The sequence below is a fragment of the Eucyclogobius newberryi genome, unplaced genomic scaffold (assembly GCF_026437365.1).
Source record: "Eucyclogobius newberryi isolate DKJ021-1_F unplaced genomic scaffold, fEucNew1.0.hap1 SCAF_18, whole genome shotgun sequence".
NCBI classification, from domain to species: Eukaryota; Metazoa; Chordata; class Actinopteri; order Gobiiformes; family Gobiidae; genus Eucyclogobius; species Eucyclogobius newberryi.
The window spans coordinates 27,789,032-27,807,477 of NW_027315812.1; the positions used below are offsets into that span (position 1 = coordinate 27,789,032).

Below are 18,446 nucleotides of genomic sequence, written 5' to 3' on the forward strand. Positions count from 1 at the left end.
AAGTGATCAATGTGTCGACTTGACCATGAATTCTCTGAAGTCTGCTCTTGACGTTGTCGCGCCGTTAAAACAGAAGGTCATTAGGCCAAAGCGCGCCTCCCCATGGTACAACCAAGAACTGCGTTCACATAAACAAAGAGTTAGAAAGTTAGAGGGATTATTTCGTCGCTCTCACACCGAAGAATCCCTAAAAGCATGGAAAAGTTGCCTGCTGTCCTATAAGCAGGCTCTGTGTAAGGCCCAAACCAGATATTATTCAAATCTAATAGAAGTCAACAAAAGTAACACTAAATTCCTTTTCAGCACTGTAGCTAGGCTAACAAACTGTCACAGTGCAGTAGAGCCCTCAATCCCAGCTACACTTAGCTCTGATGATTTCCTCCTATTTTTTAACAATAAAATAAAAACAATCAGAGATAAATTAGATGAAATTACCCCCGCTATTAGCCCTGAACTAGCCCAAGCTGTAAATCTAACGTCCCATATAAATCCACCTGTAAACTTAGAAAGGTTCACAGCTGTTGATCAAGCAGAGATAACTTCAGCCATGATGTCCTCTAAAAGCTCAACTTGTGTCCTAGACCCCATTCCAAGCAGACTCCTCAAAGACATTCTCCCCCTAATTATAGACCCTATTCTTAATATAATAAATACTTCACTCCAAAGTGGCTATGTTCCACAGTCCTTCAAACATGCAGTCATTAAACCTCTTCTGAAAAAGCCTAATCTAGATCCCGACCTATTGGTAAACTACAGACCTATTTCAAATCTTCCCTTCGTCTCTAAAATCCTTGAAAAAGTTGTAGTAAAACAGCTTTGTCGCCTGCAGGACAATAACTTATTTGAAGTTTTCCAGTTAGGGTTCAGAGCCCACCACAGCACTGAAACTGCACTAGTTAAAGTCACAAATGATTTGTTATTAGCCGCTGACGATGGACTGGTCTCAATCCTGGTTCTGTTGGACCTCAGCGCAGCGTTTGACACCATTGACCACAACATTCTACTGCAGAGGTTAGAATGTGATGTAGGTGTTGGAGGAACAGCCCTCAGCTGGTTTAAATCCTATCTATCTGATAGGTTCCAATTTGTTAATGTAAACCAGAGCTCCTCACCAAGCTCTAAAGTAATTTACGGTGTGCCACAGGGTTCGGTACTCGGTCCAATTCTGTTTACTCTTTATATGCTGCCATTAGGCAACATTATCAGAAAGCATGACATTAACTTCCACTGCTATGCAGATGACACTCAGCTGTATTTATCAATGAAACCTGATCAGAGCGATCAAGTAGACAGACTTAGTACTTGTGTGAAGGAGATAAAAACCTGGATGACACTAAACTACCTGCTTCTTAACCCTGAAAAAACCGAGGTCATTGTGCTGGGCCCTAAGCATCCACGAGACTCTCTATCTGAGCAGATAGTCACACTGGACAATGTCAGTGTAGCCTCCAGTTCTACTGTAAGAAACCTTGGAGTCTTATTTGACCAGGAGCTCTCATTTAAAGCTCATATAAATCAAGCTTGTAAAACAGCCTATTTCCATTTGCGCAACATAGCCAAAATCAGAAGAATCCTGCCTAAAAGTGATGCCGAAAAACTTATCCATGCATTTGTAACGACTAGATTACTAGACTACTGTAACTCCCTGCTTGCAGCGTGTCCTAAAAGCTCCATAAAAAGCTTTCAACTGGTTCAAAATGCAGCAGCAAGATTACTAACAGGAACAAAAAGAAGAGAGCACATTACGCCGGTGCTGAAGTCTCTTCACTGGCTCCCCGTCAAGTCTAGAATCAAATTCAAAATTCTACTCTTGACCTACAAAGCCATAAATGACATGGCCCCATCCTACCTCAAAGATGCTATAGAACCATATCATCCAAACAGAGCTCTTCGCTCTCAGAATGCCGGCCTTCTGGTGGTCAGAAGAGTCTCTAAAAGTACAGTAGGAGGTAGAGCGTTTAGCTACCAAGCTCCTGTGTTATGGAATCAGCTCCCGACCCATGTTAAATATGCTGACACAGTCTCTTCATTTAAGTCCAGGCTTAAAACGTTCCTCTTCGAAATCGCTTATGGTCAGACTAGTTAGGAACAGAAACATAAACCCACAGCTTTAGCTATGCTGCCCTAGGAGTAACTATGCTGGGGGAAGTATGGCAGCTTGAGCACTATCCTCTTCTTCTTCTGACTACTTATGCTATCAAACAATATTTATTTTTTGATTCCACTTGCAAACTGTTCACCGCCTTCTTTTCTTTCTCTCACTCCTGAGGACCTGTGGACCCAGATGCCGCTCCCCTGGTGAAGTGGTCCCTGCCCTGTGTGGACGGTCCCTCATCTGCCTGAGGAGTGGGTCCAGCTCGCCCCCGACGGTCCCTCATCTGCCTGAAGAGTGGGTCCAGCTCGACTCCGACGGTCCCTCATCTGCCTGAAGAGTGGGCCCAGCTCGCCTCCGACGGTCCCTCATCTGCCTGAAGAGTGGGTCCAGTTCGCCTCAGACGGTCCCTCATCTGCCTGAAGAGTGGGTCCAGCTCGCCTCCGACGGTCCCTCATCTGCCTGAAGAGTGGGTCCAGCTCGACTCAGACGGTCCCTCTTCTGCCTGAAGAGTGGGTCCAATTCGCCTCAGTCGGTCCCTCATCTGAAGAGTTGGTCCAGTTCGCCTCAGTCGGTCCCTCATCTGCCTGAAGAGTGGGTCCAGCTCCAGTCTCCTCGTGTCCGTCTGTCCGTCTGTGAGAGTCGGATCTCTCCTTCACTGGAACTCCTCCAGGTTTCTACGCTTTTTTCCCAAAGAGGTTTTTTTTGTAGTTTTTCCTGGCTAAGGAGTCTAAGGACAGAGGACCCTGGGACATCGTCCCTCGCCACCACAGACATTGTCTGACTCCATCGCCACCACAGACATTGTTGATTCATTTCTCCCTGTGGCCCTCAGAGGCAACTGTTGTTGTGATTTTGGGCCTTACAAAAATAAATTGATTTGATTTGATGATTTGAGGATCTTGGCTTGGCTATTCTCTACCACCTTTGACCTTAGGGTTTCCAGTCTATACTCCGCACAAATGTTCCTGTACACTATGTCAGCCACTTGGGTGTGGCATTCCATGTATGTTTTCCCTGCCAGTATCTTACACCCTGCAGTTATGTGCTGGACTGTCTCAGGGGCCTCTTTGCACAGCCTACACCTTGGGTCTTGTCTGGTGTGGTAGATCTTGGCCTCTATTGATCTGGTGCCATGGGCCAGTTCCTCTGCAACCATAATGAGTGTCTCTGTACTATCCTTCAGTCAAGTGATGGCAGCATCAGGAAAAAGGAACATGAGAAACTGGAGAAATTCCTAAGGGCTCAGAGAGGAGCTGGAGAAGGCGTGGAAGGTAAAGGCGAAAGTGGTGCCCGTGGTCATCGGCGCAATCGGGGCAGTGACCCCCAAACTGGAGGAGTGGTTTCAACAGAGCCCTGGAAAAACATCAGACATCTCAGTCCAGAAAAGTGCAGTTGTAACATGTGGCTTAGAAGTTTAGGTTCAACTCAGAGGTAGAGAGATAGTTCTCAATCACATTGACAACAACAAAATGTAGAGTTCATTTGATTTGTGTATTATAGTAAATGCAAAACAAATATATTCACAACATATTTATCGAGTGCACAGTTAAGTTAAAGAGTCCTCCGTACTGTGTGCATACAATATCCACAGTCCGAATACTCAATATAGTCCACTACAATGCATTTAGGTTTAGACAAGGTTTAAACAGACGGTAAAACAGATGGGGGGAGCAGTTTGAGTGTGTGCACCAGCAGTATCATGTGGAAGACCTCTAGGACCCCAAATGCTTTGGTCCTTTCTCCATGAAGCCCAGACAAGAGAATGAGCAGGTCAATATCTTGTGTACATATATCTAACATTTGCAATCATCATATTGCAATAAACTATTTCACAGTGGTACCATATTTCATAAATGCATAATAGTAATACATTCATACGATTCAAGAAAGGCTCAAGTTGTTAAGAATTATTTAGCAATTATAATGACAATAGCCAAACAACCAAGGAAACAATAGGCCACAGGTTAAAATCCATGTGCCCATTTGCTTAGGAAATAACCATTTGGGACACTAGTGGACACTAGGAGCGCAGTCAAATTCAGGCAAAACATACCAGAACCCTACGATCGATTGTGCCAGCGCCGGTTAGCATTAGGTTAAACACTCCCCTAGTTCCTTCCAATATAGTAGCGCACAGCCACAAGCAGAAAATACGGAGGAAGTAAGTTGAGGGACACAGTGCTAAGTTATAACTCATAAAGAGATGAAATGAGAGCTTTTCATAGTTCTACCTGTAGCCGTTCTCGTTCCTGATGTCCCACCCATCTACCCAAGGGTCGCAGCTGTTCTAATTATTCCTACACTACCTCATGGGGGGTTAACGTAAGTATTCTGAGATTTCGGTAAGTGCACGAGATCTCACCTCGTGGGGTATCAATTATGATAAGAATGGTGAGGAATCAGCCCAGAACTATATGGGATGAGTTGGTCAATGACCTGAAGAGAGCTGGGACCACAGTTTCAAAGGTTACTATCGGCAGATTCCCCTGAATAAGTCAGCACATGCTGAATTTTGCCAATGACCAACTGGATAATCCAGAGGAGTCATGGGAGAAAGTCATGTGGTCAGAAGAGTCCAAAATATAACTTTTTGGTCAAAACTCCATTTAAAGAAGGATAAGTCCCATCCCAAGATCACCATCCCTATTGTGAAGCATGGAAGTGGAAACATCATGCTTTGGGGGTGCTGTTCTAGGCAGGGGACAGGATGACTGCACTGTATTAAGAAGAGAATGAATAGGGCCATGTATTGCGAGATTTTGGGCAACAACCCCCTTCCCTCAGTCTTAAAGATGGGTCTTCCAACATGACAATGACCCAAAGCACACAGCCAAAGTGACGAAAGTGTTCAAAGGTGCGTCCAAAACAATTCCGAATGAACTCCTTAACTGTTTGCTGGCAGAGAATAAAAACTATATTCATGATGACGTTAAAGCGTCTGATTTCGTATAAGTCCATGAGATCGGACTTCTGATGTGTTGAACCAGTAAAACACTTGTGCTCTGTTAACTTGACTGCAAACACACCAAATATGAATAACGCTAAGTATCGCTTAACTTTTCATAAATAGAAATTTTAGTTATTAGAAAACCCATGAAAGAATGCTATAAATGTCTTTAATAACAACATTTTACATTGACTGTATGAAAACCTATTTTAAATACACATTTACAACTGAATTAATTAAGTAAACAAACTTTATTTCCACTTTTGGTAATTGTAATACTATGACTTAGAGGCAGATACCATTTGTGAGAAAAATTATTTGATATAAAATTACATTGTAATATCAAATAGCCCCCCCTATATTTTGCATCATCAGCCGCCACTGATCACACTCCTTGCACGAACAAATGCATTTTGGGCTTCGTTTTGTGCGTATCAGGATTTATAAATGAGGCCAAAGGTCTTCAGGCTGAGTGAGGGGAGTGTACCTTAGGGACAAGGAGTCGTCATGTGTTACTCCTTGTCACATGTCACGGTGTGGCCTGATGGGAAACAGAGGGATTGTTTGGCTTTCAGTTTATGTTCACACTGTGTATGATGTTATGAATACAATGGACAGTTAGCGGTCAGCTATAGCACATCAAAGTCCTCCTCTGTTTCTCCGCTCATCCTCTCTTGTTTCTCCTGCAGACGTTGGGCACAATGGAAGTCTTTCAGGGGAGTTACAAAGGAACTAGATAATTACAAAAGACTGAAATTCTATGAATGAGGAGTGTTTGATGTCTGTACTGTAAAAACACTGTTTGTCTTGTCTGTTACTTGTCGGTTAAGATAAGATAATATAAGATAAGCCTTTATTTCTCCCACAATGGTGAAATTCCAGTGTTGCAACACAAAGGAGGGCATACAGCACCACAACAATCATATGGAAACTTCAGATTACTATTAATAACAGATAATGGTTTGTTCAGGCCCAAATTTGATTAACTCAATACATAATTTTCAAATTAGTGCTAAATATTATAGTTTGACTTATGGTTTTACCAGGGTTAAACCCAGATAGTATAATTAAAATTCCAGCAGCGTTCGAATTTGCTTATTATTATTGTTACTTGTATAGTTTGATCAGTGATCAGGACAATGCATGTTAATGAATATACATGATACATGCTGTAAACACACCAGATTGTAGATGTGAACACAAAATGAATTTGCACTATAGCCATTGTTGCTCCCCTGTGGCAGCTGGATTTCCAAGCAGCCCTCCAAATACTAATGAAGCCCAACCCATGGATCTATTCAAATATCTGGATAGGGTATTGCTAGCTTAAAGCTGTCGTGAGTGGGTCCCAGTACCCAGTCCAACAGTACTGCAGCAAAAAAAAGTATTTTTCTTATCGAGCGTAATGAAAAATCAAACTGCTCATGTTTGGTTGACAGGCCACCTACAGCTTTAACAAGATTTTGTGGCGATTTCTGCCTTTGTTTTTTTCAGGTCTTTGGCTTTTTTCCAGTTCAAACTCCTTCAGTTTTGTTAAAAACAGGTTTTAGCTCTTTAGCTTCGGTTCACTCTGCTTTGCTCTTGCAGCTCTTGCTCCAATTGGTCAGAGCGGTCACGTGTTACACGAGCAGCGTCACTTGATTATACTTCTGGGCCACACAACTACCGAATGTAGCTAGCCACTATAGGACAAAGTGGCAACATGCGCTAGCAAGCATGCCCTAATGACTTGATCTTGCGCTCTGCCCTGCTTAGCTTCAGAAGTTAGTCAAAAGCTGCCTAATCAATAAAATAGCCTGGGTGATACAGTCATCTATAAAGTCATAGTTAGCTTTACTATGATCAACTGCTATTGCAGAATTTGCTTGGAAAATTCAATCGTAAATGATTTAAAGTTATTGTGGGTCAAGCACATTTCTTGTTGAATGTTCTGGTAAGCAACATTAAATATATTTTCAAATCTATAGCTGTAAACCATAATGAGGCAGCAGTCATGACAGTCCTCTCACAGTCTGGCCCACATGATATCTCACAGATAAGACAAATCTGCTACCTTTGAATAACATGACAAACGTTAGCATCACAAGATAGGGTCAGATTATTTTCACATCACAGGCACATACTTGTAGGTCTAGACTCTGGACTGATGCGATGTGTGAGGTGATACGGCCTCCGACTGGGCTCCTCCCCGACTGACGCGCTCTGAGGTGTAAATGGGTCTGTGCTTTGATCCATCAGCTCTGCGTTAGCTCTGCCTTTGAATTATTTGCCTTTTAGCATGCAAGGCTGTTTGCATGATAGCAGGAAGCGGCTAACACAGGATAGTGCAGGATAGTGCTAGAACTTGTTTGTCCAAGCTGTTTACATTCCTACAGTCTCGTCACCAGTAGAATTAGATTAGGGATTTAGGGCTTAGTCATCATTTTCATTCTTGGGGAAAACACAGAGAAAATATGTTGTATTACATATTTGTATTAAATTATTTTGACTTTTTCATATTTGTCTAATTGGTTATCACATGTAGCCAAATAAATACTCCTTTTGAGACCTATACAGATATGATTGGAGGCGTCTTTCCGTCCTTTGCGTTGTCAGTCTTTTGGTAACCGTAGTCTACACTAGGGCTGTAGTGAAGGAAAAATGATTGGTCAACTATACCCTGTTGATGGATTGATTAATGAATTGAATTAAATTGAATTGAATTGTTACATCTCTCCTTGAACCGACACCTTAACGTGGTGGATGGGTTTGAGCGCCCGAATGATCCCGAGAGCTATGTTGTCGGGGGCTTCAAGCCCCTGGTAGGGTCTCCCAAGGCAAACAGGTCCTAGGTGACGGGTCAGACAAAGATCAGTTCAGAAGCCCCCTATGATGAGTAAAAGAACAAGGCCGTTTACGTCGCCCGGATCGGCGTCACCGGGGCCCCATCCTGGAGCCAGGCCTGGGATGGGTGCTCGATGGCGAGCGCCTGGTGGCCGGGTCTTACCCCACGGGTTCTGGCCGGGCACAGCCCGAAGGAGCGACGTGGGGCCGCCCTCCCGTGGGCCCACCACCCGCAGGAGGATCCATAAGGGGCCCGTGCAGAGAGATCTGGGCGGCAGTCGACGGCAGGGGCCTTGGCGACCAGATCTCCAGACACAGAGATTAACTCTGTGGACATGGAATGTCACCTCGCTGGGGCGGAAAGAGCCTGAGCTTGTGCGGGAGGTTGAGCGATACCGACTAGATATAGTCGGCCTCACCTCCACGCACAGTTTGGGCTCTGGAACCCATCTCCTCGAGAGGGGCTGGACGTTCCACTTCTCTGGTGTTGCCCGCGGGGAGAGGTGGCGGGCTGGTGTGGGCTTGCTTATAGCCCCTCAGCTCAGCCGCCACATGTTGGAGTTTATCCCAGTGAACGAGAGGGTCGCGTCCCTCCGCCTTCGGGTGGGGGACAGGTCTCTCACTGTTGTGGCGGCCTACGGGCCGAACAGCAGTGCAGAGTACCCGGCCTTCTTGGAGTCCTTGGGAGGAGTACTGGACAGTGCACCGACCGGGGACTCCGTTGTTCTACTGGGGGACTTCAACGCCCACGTGGGCAATGACAGTGATACCTGGGGAGGGGTGATCGGGAAGAACGGCTTCCCCGATCTGAACCCGAGCGGTGTTCAGTTATTGGACTTCTGTGCTAGCCACGGTTTGTCCATAACGAACACCATGTTCAAGCACAAGGGTGTTCATCAGTGCACATGGCACCAGGACACCCTAGGCCGGAGGTAAATGATCGACTTTGTTGTTGTGTCATCTGACCTCCGACCGCATGTCTTGGACACTCGGGTGAAGAGAGGGGCAGAGTTGAGGAGGAAGCCGGACAGACTTGGCAGACCCAAGCGCATTGTGAGGGTCTGTTGGGAACGTCTTGTGGAGCCCTCTGTCAGTAGGGTATTCAACTCGCACCTCCGGGAGAGCTTCTCACATGTCCCGGGGGAGGTTGGGGACATTGAGTCCGAGTGGACCATGTTCTCCGCCTCCATTGTTGATGCGGCTGCTCGGAGCTGTGGTCACAAGGTCTCCGGTGCCTGCCGTGGCGGCAACCCCCGAACCGGGTGGTGGACACCGGAAGTAAGGGATGCCGTCAGACTGAAAAAGGAGGCCTATCAGGCCACTCTGGCTTGTGGGTCTCCGGAAGTCATCGACAGGTATCGGCAGGCCAAGCGAGCCGCGGCTCGTGCTGTCGCAGAGGCAAAAACCCGAGCCTGGGAGGAATTCGGGGAGGCCATGGAGGAGGACTATCGGTCGGCACCAAAGAAATTCTGGCAAACCGTCCGGCGCCTCAGGAGGGGGTAGCAGTGTCTCACCAACACCGTTTACGGTGCGGGTGGAGGCCTGCTGACCTCGACTGGGGATGTCGTCGGACGGTGGAAGGAATACTTTGAGGATCTCCTTAATCCCTCAGTCACGTCTTCCGAAGAGGAAGTAGAGACCGGAGACTCAGAGGCTGGCTCATCCATCACCCAAGCTGAAGTCACTGAGGTTGTTCGCAAACTCTTCGGTGGCAGGGCTCCGGGGGTGGATGAGCACCGCCCTGAGTACCCTCCATCGGGTGCTCGAGGGTTCATGGGAGTTTGCCCAACCAGTCCACATGTGCTTTGTGGATCTGGAGAAGGCTTTCGACCGTGTCCCTCGGGGTGTCCTTTGGGGGGTGCTCCGGGAGTACGGGGTCCGGGGCCCTTTGCTCAGGGCTGTCCGGTCCCTGTATGACCGGAGCAGGAGCTGTGTTCGCATTGCCGGCAGTAAGTCAGACCTGTTCCCAGTGCATGTTGGACTCCGCCAGGGCTGCCCTTTGTCACCAGTTCTGTTCATAATTTTTATGGACAGAATTTCTAGGCGCAGTCAGGGGTCGGAGGGTGTCCGATTTGGGGACCACAGGATTCCATCTCTGCTGTTTGCAGACGATGTTGTCCTGATGGCTCCATCAAACCCGGACCTGCAGCATGCACTGGGACGGTTTGCAGCCGAGTGTGAAGCGGCTGGGATGAGAATCAGCACCTCCAAATCCGAGGCCATGGTTCTCGACCGGAAAAAGGTGGCTTGCCCTCTTCAGGTGGGTGGGGTGTCCTTGCCCCAAGTGGAGGAGTTCAAGTATCTCGGGGTCTTGTTCACGAGTGAGGGAAGGATGGAGCGTGAGATCGACAGGCGGATCGGTGCAGCGGCTGCAGTGATGCAGTCGCTGCATCGGACCGTTGTGGTAAAGAGGGAGCTGAGCCGAAAGGCAAAGCTCTCTATTTACCGGTCGGTCTACGTTCCTACCCTCACCTATGGTCATGAGCTTTGGGTAGTGACCGAAAGAACAAGATTGCGGATACAAGCGGTCGAAATGAGTTTCCTCCGCCGTGTGGCTGGGCGCTCCCTTAGAGATAAGGTGAGGAGCTCGGCCACACGGGGGGAGCTCGGAGTAGAGCCTCCACGTCGAGAGGAGCCAGCTGAGGTGGCTCGGGCATCTGTTCCGGATGCCTCCTGGGAGCCTCCCTCGGGTTTCAGGCATGTCCCACCGGGAAGAGGCCCCGGGGAAGACCCAGGACACGCTGGAGAGACTATGTCTCTCGGCTGGCCTGGGAACGCCTCGGGATCCCCCCGGAGGAGTTAGAGGAAGTGTCTGGGGAGGAGGAAGTCCGGGAATCCCTGCTCAGACTGCTGCCCCCGCGACCCCAGTTAAGCGGCAGAAAATGGATGGATGGATGGATGAATTGTTACAAAAGCTCTCAAACTATTATTACAGTATTATTTATCTGCAGTTAAATGACGACAACCGCACAAGAATTCATGCAAAAACAACTATTTATACAAAAAAATACAACTGTGTATTTTTATGTAAGGCACTTCAAACGCAGGATTCACTCCCAAGTCTTCAGCTAACTTACCCCATACCTTTCTTTTGTTGTCCTGTTAGAAACCTTACAATCAAAATGTAAAGATTAGTAAGCCTGGCATACGTGTGCTGATGCCTTAACCACTCGACCACCAAGCAGCACAAAAAGCATTCGTTTTCATACTGAGAAATGTATATAGCTTTTTACTGGCGTGAACTGATCCCACAGAGGACTATTGAACAGGTACTGATAGGAGGAATAAAAATATGAATTGAAAACTGCACAGACAAAATAACATGGAACTCAGGAGTGCTCACCATTTTGCCAAAGCTCATCGGAATCAGAATCAGAACAGGTTTATTGCAATTGTCAATTAACAGAATTCAAAAACATAGGAACTCGTCACTTTGGTGACACGGTACAACATAAAACAAAGAACCATGATAAAACAACCTTAATAAGTCAAAAAGAAAAAACATTAAATCTGCTATAGGGTAAAAAATAGGCTATAAGATAAAAATAACAATAACAATATCAGTAGTATGTGCTGTGGTCACCTCTCTCATGGTGTTGGAGAGGAAGTCCACTCCCAAAACTCTGAACTCTGAACATTTGACTATTCAAAGTCCTCAGGTAAGTAGTCCTGTTTGCTTTGCCATACTGCTGATTTGACTCCCAACAGCTCGTAGAAGGCTGCTAATACCAGCTCAAGGGTGAAAAACAAAGTGACAAAAAAATGCATTATTAGAAACCAGGAAAAGAGTAAACTATTGAACCACTTCTGGTCTCTCCTAAACCAGGGACATAGGCAGAGGCGGCTGGTGATGCAAAATATAGGGGGGGCAATTTGACATGACCGTATTTTTTTTTATGTCCAAAATTGAATATTTTACATTGATTGTATAAATACATATTTCAAATACATATACAACTGAATTAATTAAGTAATCACACTTTATTTGCACTTTTGGAAATGATAATACAATGACTTAGAGGCAGATACCATTTGTGAGAAATGTATTTGACATAAAATTACATTTTACACAAACTAAATTATCAGATTGTAAAGAGCAAAACAAAACCCTCAGTGATACTGTACCTCTCAGTGATACTGTATCAATTACTACATGAAGAGAATATAAGAAACACAAACAATTGTTGGTGTTTCATAAAACAGCTAAGTGGACTTAGTTACCCTGAACTACATGTGTAACATTTTACATTTTTATATTTAATCATAGACTAAGATTGTTGTTATGTGGAAAGTTGTTCTTAAAGACATGACATTTATAGCATTGATTTTTTAATTCTCAAACCATATTTTTATGAATAGAAGCTAAGCAATACTTAACGCTTACTTGATCTTGTGATGTAGTGCCATATTTCCAGTGATGCTAACTTGTTTAGTCAACATGCTTATTAAAACATAGCTCACATCAGCCTTTTCGTTTATCTATTCCAGTGCATGATGCATATAACATTATCCAAACCTAATGCATTACAGAAAGAAAGCGTTACAATGCGGTGTAGAGATGCTGAAAAGTTAAATAAATGTAGTAAAGGCTGATGTAGTTTCTTGTTTATTTTTGTGCGACACAAACTTGGAATTATGGAATGTTATTTCTGAATAGCTGAGCTCAGCCTTATGGTTGAAAGTTATAATTCATGTAGTATTTAGATTTAATTGATTAAGAAAACATTTATTTTTGTGTGACGCCAGTTGTCCATGTAGCAGCGCTCTTTCAGACCATTAGCATTGAAAGAAATCTCACCAAAGAGCTCCCAAGTAAACCTGTTTTGGGGCCAGTTGAAATGTGTCTATCTCTCTGAACAAATACTGAAAAAAACCCTGCATTTTATTGGTTTTGGCACAATGATAAACAGGGATTCACATAGTTTAAGTTGTAAATCAAGCATATGCTGGAAGAGACTTTGTTTTCTATATTCTGTTCTGTTTGTCACTTAATTTCTGGAGCAGACTTCTTTTCATCTTTCCTCAGTGGCGTTTGGGACTAGCAGCTGCAGACATGACGGTATGCCCCCTCAGAGCTCCATGACGCCTGCCTCTTGCCCCCCTTTCTCCACCTTCCATTCCCACCCTTTTCCTCTGCTTGTCTCCAGGGACGTCACCAGATCCTTTTTACTGGGGCACAGGCCCGAGTACAAATCAGCTGCGCCACATTATGGAAGTGCAGGAGGCGGTACCAAGAGTGCAGAGTGACATGAGTAGCGCCCTATGTGCAGGTCACACATATAAAGCACATAGGTATAAATTATAGCATATGTACCGTTACGGAAGGGGTGCCCACACATTTTCGGCTCACAAGCTACTTTTTTATTCAACAAAGCCCGAAGATCTACCTATAGATCTAAATTATTGTATAATTTAGTATTATTTTTATTGTCAGTATTAAACAGTATTTTTATTTTTGTTTAATCATAATTAGGCTATAGAAACACAATGTAGGCTTTCATTAATAGCCTAATATTGTTTATCATATACAAATGTATTTTGAAAATAAAATATACTGGCCACAACTACGCTAAGTGATAGAAGGTTGAGCTTAACCAGAACTTCTTCTCTCCTCCTTCCTCTGCATTACAAAGTGTGCACTTTGGCGCTTTCCGGTGAGCTTCAGTACTTTCCGGCGCTTTCCAGCGCGCTTCGGCGCGATCGACCCTCACTGCCTCTGCGATCGACCGGTAGATCGCGATCGACGTATTGTGTTACGGGTTACAGACTATGTCATAGGCTAGTAATGACAGGCCGACATGTAACCAGCATGTACAGCACACGGGGCAGATAGTCTACACTCTAATTTAATAGAGTAGAGCAACGTAACAATGACTCACATAAAGCTGTGTTTACAATTTAATAAACTAGGCCTATAGACACTTGACTTTTGCCTCTGCATGTGTTTAGCTGAGGGAAACTTTACCCGTAAGTGCACTTTGATTCACAAAGGAAACTAAAAAGTGCCTAGTGTTCTGTACGCACAGAGCAGTCCTGTTATCAATAGCCCTATCCAGACGGGATTAGTTTTACCTCGGGACCTTGGGTGAATTGTTATAATTACGAATATCATCTGCGTTTCTACTTCTGTGCGAATTGTCCACGTCTGTGAAATTGCCCTTACAAATTCCCCCTTATTTTACCTACTTTATTTCAGCAAACTCTTAGGTCCTCAGGTGAATCTAGACCCGTACAGATGCTCATGTCTGTGATTAAGGCTGTTTTAGTCTGTGCCTTATATTGATTTATTCATGCTTTTTTGATTCAAATGTCTCTGAGTCCATTTTACGTCCAAATCTGTACTAGATTAATATTATTACTTTGCCAAGGAACCTTCCTCAATCGAATTAATTATTTTGTTTCTACAATTAAAAAGTAAAAGAGACACAAAAACTTGTGGTAAAAACTTGACCCCCAGAATGACAACCCTGTTGTCACACAACCGAAGACAAAGCCTCTTTAGAGAAAGTTTGGATCGAGGGGCAGTGTCAGTGTGAATGGAATAAAAGATCATACTTGTGTGAGCCTTCTTTAATTTACTTACACTGGACAAATAAATGAAGATAAGTTTGTTATCTTAAGTTCGGGAGCAGGACCACGCCCCTTCCTGCGGCTACACTATTTAATCATCCAGATCATATACACCTGTGTTCATGATTTTCGTGCTCCTCCCTCCCACCCTCTTTCAAATTGTTCTAATTATTCTAATTAATCTCCTAGATGGGGGTATCGAGGCCCGGGAGCCTTCAGCCCTCATCGCAAGAACCCCCAAAATGGCATCAACTTCGGTACATTTGTGTTGTTCATGTTTCTCGCCTGCCAATAAACACTTTGCATCGTAGTTTGGGTTGTGGTCTATGCTAGTGAAGCAACCAAATGTTAACCACGTTTGAATAGTTCTAACTTCTCATTAAATAGTGCAAAGTACAGCCATGCTTGTTTTATTTAAGGTTGTTTTAACTTCCGCCCAAACCACAATGCTGCTCTGTGATTGGTTCCAGTCCGGCCAGTGACTGGCCCGTTTACTACTGTATCAGCAGGAGCCTAACTTTGCTAGTATTCATCTTGCTGGCAAGCTCATCAAAAGGTGTGAATGGAACAAATCTTGCAACAATGAGCAGAATGATCTGATTTGTCAGACATTTACCATTACCCCAAAGTTGTATTTACCATAAGTTCTGGCTCCCTGTTTAAAAATCCTGGCGGCACCATTGCTTGTTACTTCAATGAGAGATTTATTTGGATTTATGAAACTAAAATCTACCAGATAACAGGAAATTACATGCATGGAGGTTTCCACCCCAAATCCAGCACCTTGAGACTGTGCTCTAGCCGCAAGGAAGGAGGCCTTGAGACTGAGAGCCACTATCCAGGATGAAACATCCAAGATCCACTAGTGCATCAAGGACCCCCAACAGATGATCTGCTCAGTGAATGTGTCAGGCAATGGCGGATGTACCACCAGAACATAACTGAAGTGGCTGATGTCAAGAAATCATACCAATGGCTAGAGCGGGAAAGATAGCATTCATCATGGCTGCACAGGAACAGGCCCTGAGCAAAAGTGCAATAGAGGCCAAGATCTAAAACTACAATAAAAAAAAAACATTATTAATAGCTTAGAAGTGTTAAAAGTTTGATGTAACCGTCTATTCTTTAAAGCAGGCAATTGAAGCCATTGTGTGCTATATTTTATTACACTGATGCACTCAAGACAATTCATGAAAACAAACAGTTGCAAGCGTATTATTTTTTTACTTCTCTGTTTAATTTTATTGTTTACATTGACTTGAAAATGGTTGGATTCTGTAAATTCTACCAGATGTATCAAGAAATCTTGGTTTCTTATTGGTTGTTCTTATTGGTTGTGAGCATAACAGTAGAAGGTAGCTGTATTGTGTGCAGAGTACATGGGCCAGTGACCTCCCATGTTTATGCCCCTCCAAAGACGCCACAGAGTAGAGTCAGACCAGGAGCCACATCTCCATAGAGGCAAGAACCTTCCACCAGAAAAGTTATATTGTGAACTTTTAATATTCTGTAATGATTGTAACAAAGCCAGTTGCATTGTTATTGGCTGACAAGTGCAGATAAAGCAGCCAAAGCAATGGAAAATGATAAATAATAAAACATTATCTTGACAATTCAAGAACTTACTCTAGGCTAAGAAAGGGATAGACAACCAAACATGGTGCTGCTTCAGCAGACCAGACCATACAGGAGGCTGATGCCACCACAGAGGCCCCTCAGTCTCTTCAGGAGTGGCCCCACTATCTCCTAAGGAGGTAAAGCCTGCTCTGGCCCTTCAAGGCCCGGAGGAAACTCACCCAGACATACGTAGAAACGTGCAAACATGCACAGAAAGGCCCAGTCTGGGTTGAGGCTGGAACCTTCCCGCTGTGAGGCGAGAGTGCAATCCACCATGTTTTGCAACATTCACTAATGAGAAGGCAGTAAAATTTGTTGAGGAGATGTTTTTTTCTGACACCAGTGTAGTTAAACAAATTTAATTTTCTCATATAGTGTCCAAATGAACATGTGTGTGGCAGAACTGAGCAAAGACCTCAGGCACTCATGGCCCCGGCTGATATATGTACACATATTAATGCATTCCCACATATTACACCTATCCCCGGGACTCTAGCTCAGGGGCCCCAGCTGCCGAGGGGCCCCTGGAGGTGAGGAGGTCAGGAACATTACCCAGCTTTTGTGAGAGAGAAAGTAGGCATGTCCAACACGTCCCACCTGCTACTGTATTCACACAGCAGCATTTGTCTTCCATCAGGCTGCCACAGAGCCCCGGGAGCTATTAGCCTGGCTCCATATCTACAGTTTGTGCAGGGCGAGAGGCCATTTATAACCCCACAAGACACACACAAGAGACATCACTGCCACACAGAAAAATACTTTACGGTCAGTAATTACCAGAATTTCCATCAAAAGAACAACACTCCCAGTACAGCAAAAAATTAAGGTAAATATATGGCAAGGGAACAAGCGGTAGAAAATGGATGGATGGATATGGCTAACTGACGTTTAAAGCTTTCAATTATGTCTGTTCTAATGTTTCTTTCTCATTAAAAAAGTGTTTTGGACCCTCTGCTGACACACAAATATTTGTATCAATTAACCTGTTTTACACACCTTATTGTATTATGTAAAATTAACTTTTTTGAGCATTTAACAATGGTTTAATGATGTTCCCTCTTCAAAAACACACCTGGAGTTGTACTTTGTTTCAATCAGGCTTGCGTAATCCTGTGGACTAGGTCAAATTCTGTTTCAATTGGCATCATAACAAAACCTAAGTCCATAAATCCGCACTGGACTCAATTTGTGCATTTCTGCACCAAAATTGGTTTTGCTGCACCTACATGGGGGGAGCTCGAAAGAAAATCTAATTTGTGGTTCAAAGACGTGGGTTTTAGGTCTCACAGTCGTACCAAAAACGAGCAGCGATATCAAGAGTGTTTGACAATTCTCTCACTGCATCTATAATCAATCTTTGTCAAACATGTGACTATCAGTAAACACACACATGTGAGACCAAAGTAAACACAAACATGTGACGTTAACTAAACACAAACATGTGGCCAAGGTATACCCAAACTTGTGACCAGAGTTAACACAAACATAGGAACACTGTAAACACAAGAGCTTCTCAAAGTAACAGCAGAAGAGGTAAGTTGTGGCTCAGCCGTGAATGGGACCTTCCCTGTTTACGAATGCAAAAAAGCTAGCATAGCTTTAGCCTCATGTTACCGATACAGCAAGAATGACTTCCCCACACGGAGCCTATAGGCTGATATTTGCTCAGTCGTAGCCACAACTGATCAAGTGAACCATTGCACAGTGTACATGTGTGCTGCTGCGTGTTCTCCAGTGAGAAGCCCCATGGGAAGAGGCTGTCTCTTAGCCCCAGCCAAGAGCACATAAGATCAGAAGACTGAAACATGCCTCTGCCTGAAGCTCAGTGGTGGGGGGTTTATTTGCAGATTAGTGGGATACTCTCCAGGTGGGTGGGGAGTCTTTGCCCCAAGTGGATGAGTTCAAGTATCTCGGGGTCTTGTTCACAAGTGAGGGAAGGATGGAACATGAGATTGACAGGCGGATCGGTGCAGCGTCTGCAGTGATGCGGTCGCTGCATCGGACTGTTGTGGTAAAGAAGGAGCTGAGTCGAAAGGCAAAGCTCTCGATTTACCGGTCAATCTACGTTCCTACCCTCACCTATGATCATGAGCTTTGGGTAATGACCAAAAGGACAAGATCACGGATACAAGTGGTCGAAATGAGCTTCCTCCGCAGGGTGGCTGGGCGCTCCCTTAGAGATAGGGTGAAGAGCTCAGTCACACTGGAGAAGCTTGGAGTAGAGCCGCTGCTCCTCCACGTTGAGAGGAGCTAGCTAAGGTGGCTCGGGCATCTTCAAATCAAATCAAATCAATTTATTTTTGTAAGGCCCAAAATCACAACAACAGTTGCCTCTGAGGGCCACAGGGAGAAATGAATCAACAATGTCTGTGGTGGCGATGAAGTCAGACAATG

At 44.6% G+C, this 18,446-nt stretch overlaps 1 long non-coding RNA gene across 1 annotated transcript; it reads left to right on the forward strand.

The window, feature by feature from the left end:
* Positions 1-9,632: 9,632 nt before the first annotated feature.
* Positions 9,633-18,164, forward strand: LOC140364262 (uncharacterized). Its single transcript, XR_011927680.1, has 2 exons — positions 9,633-10,129; positions 17,932-18,164. It is a non-coding gene; the product is annotated as an uncharacterized lncRNA (long non-coding RNA).
* The last annotated feature ends 282 nt before the right edge of the window (positions 18,165-18,446 follow it).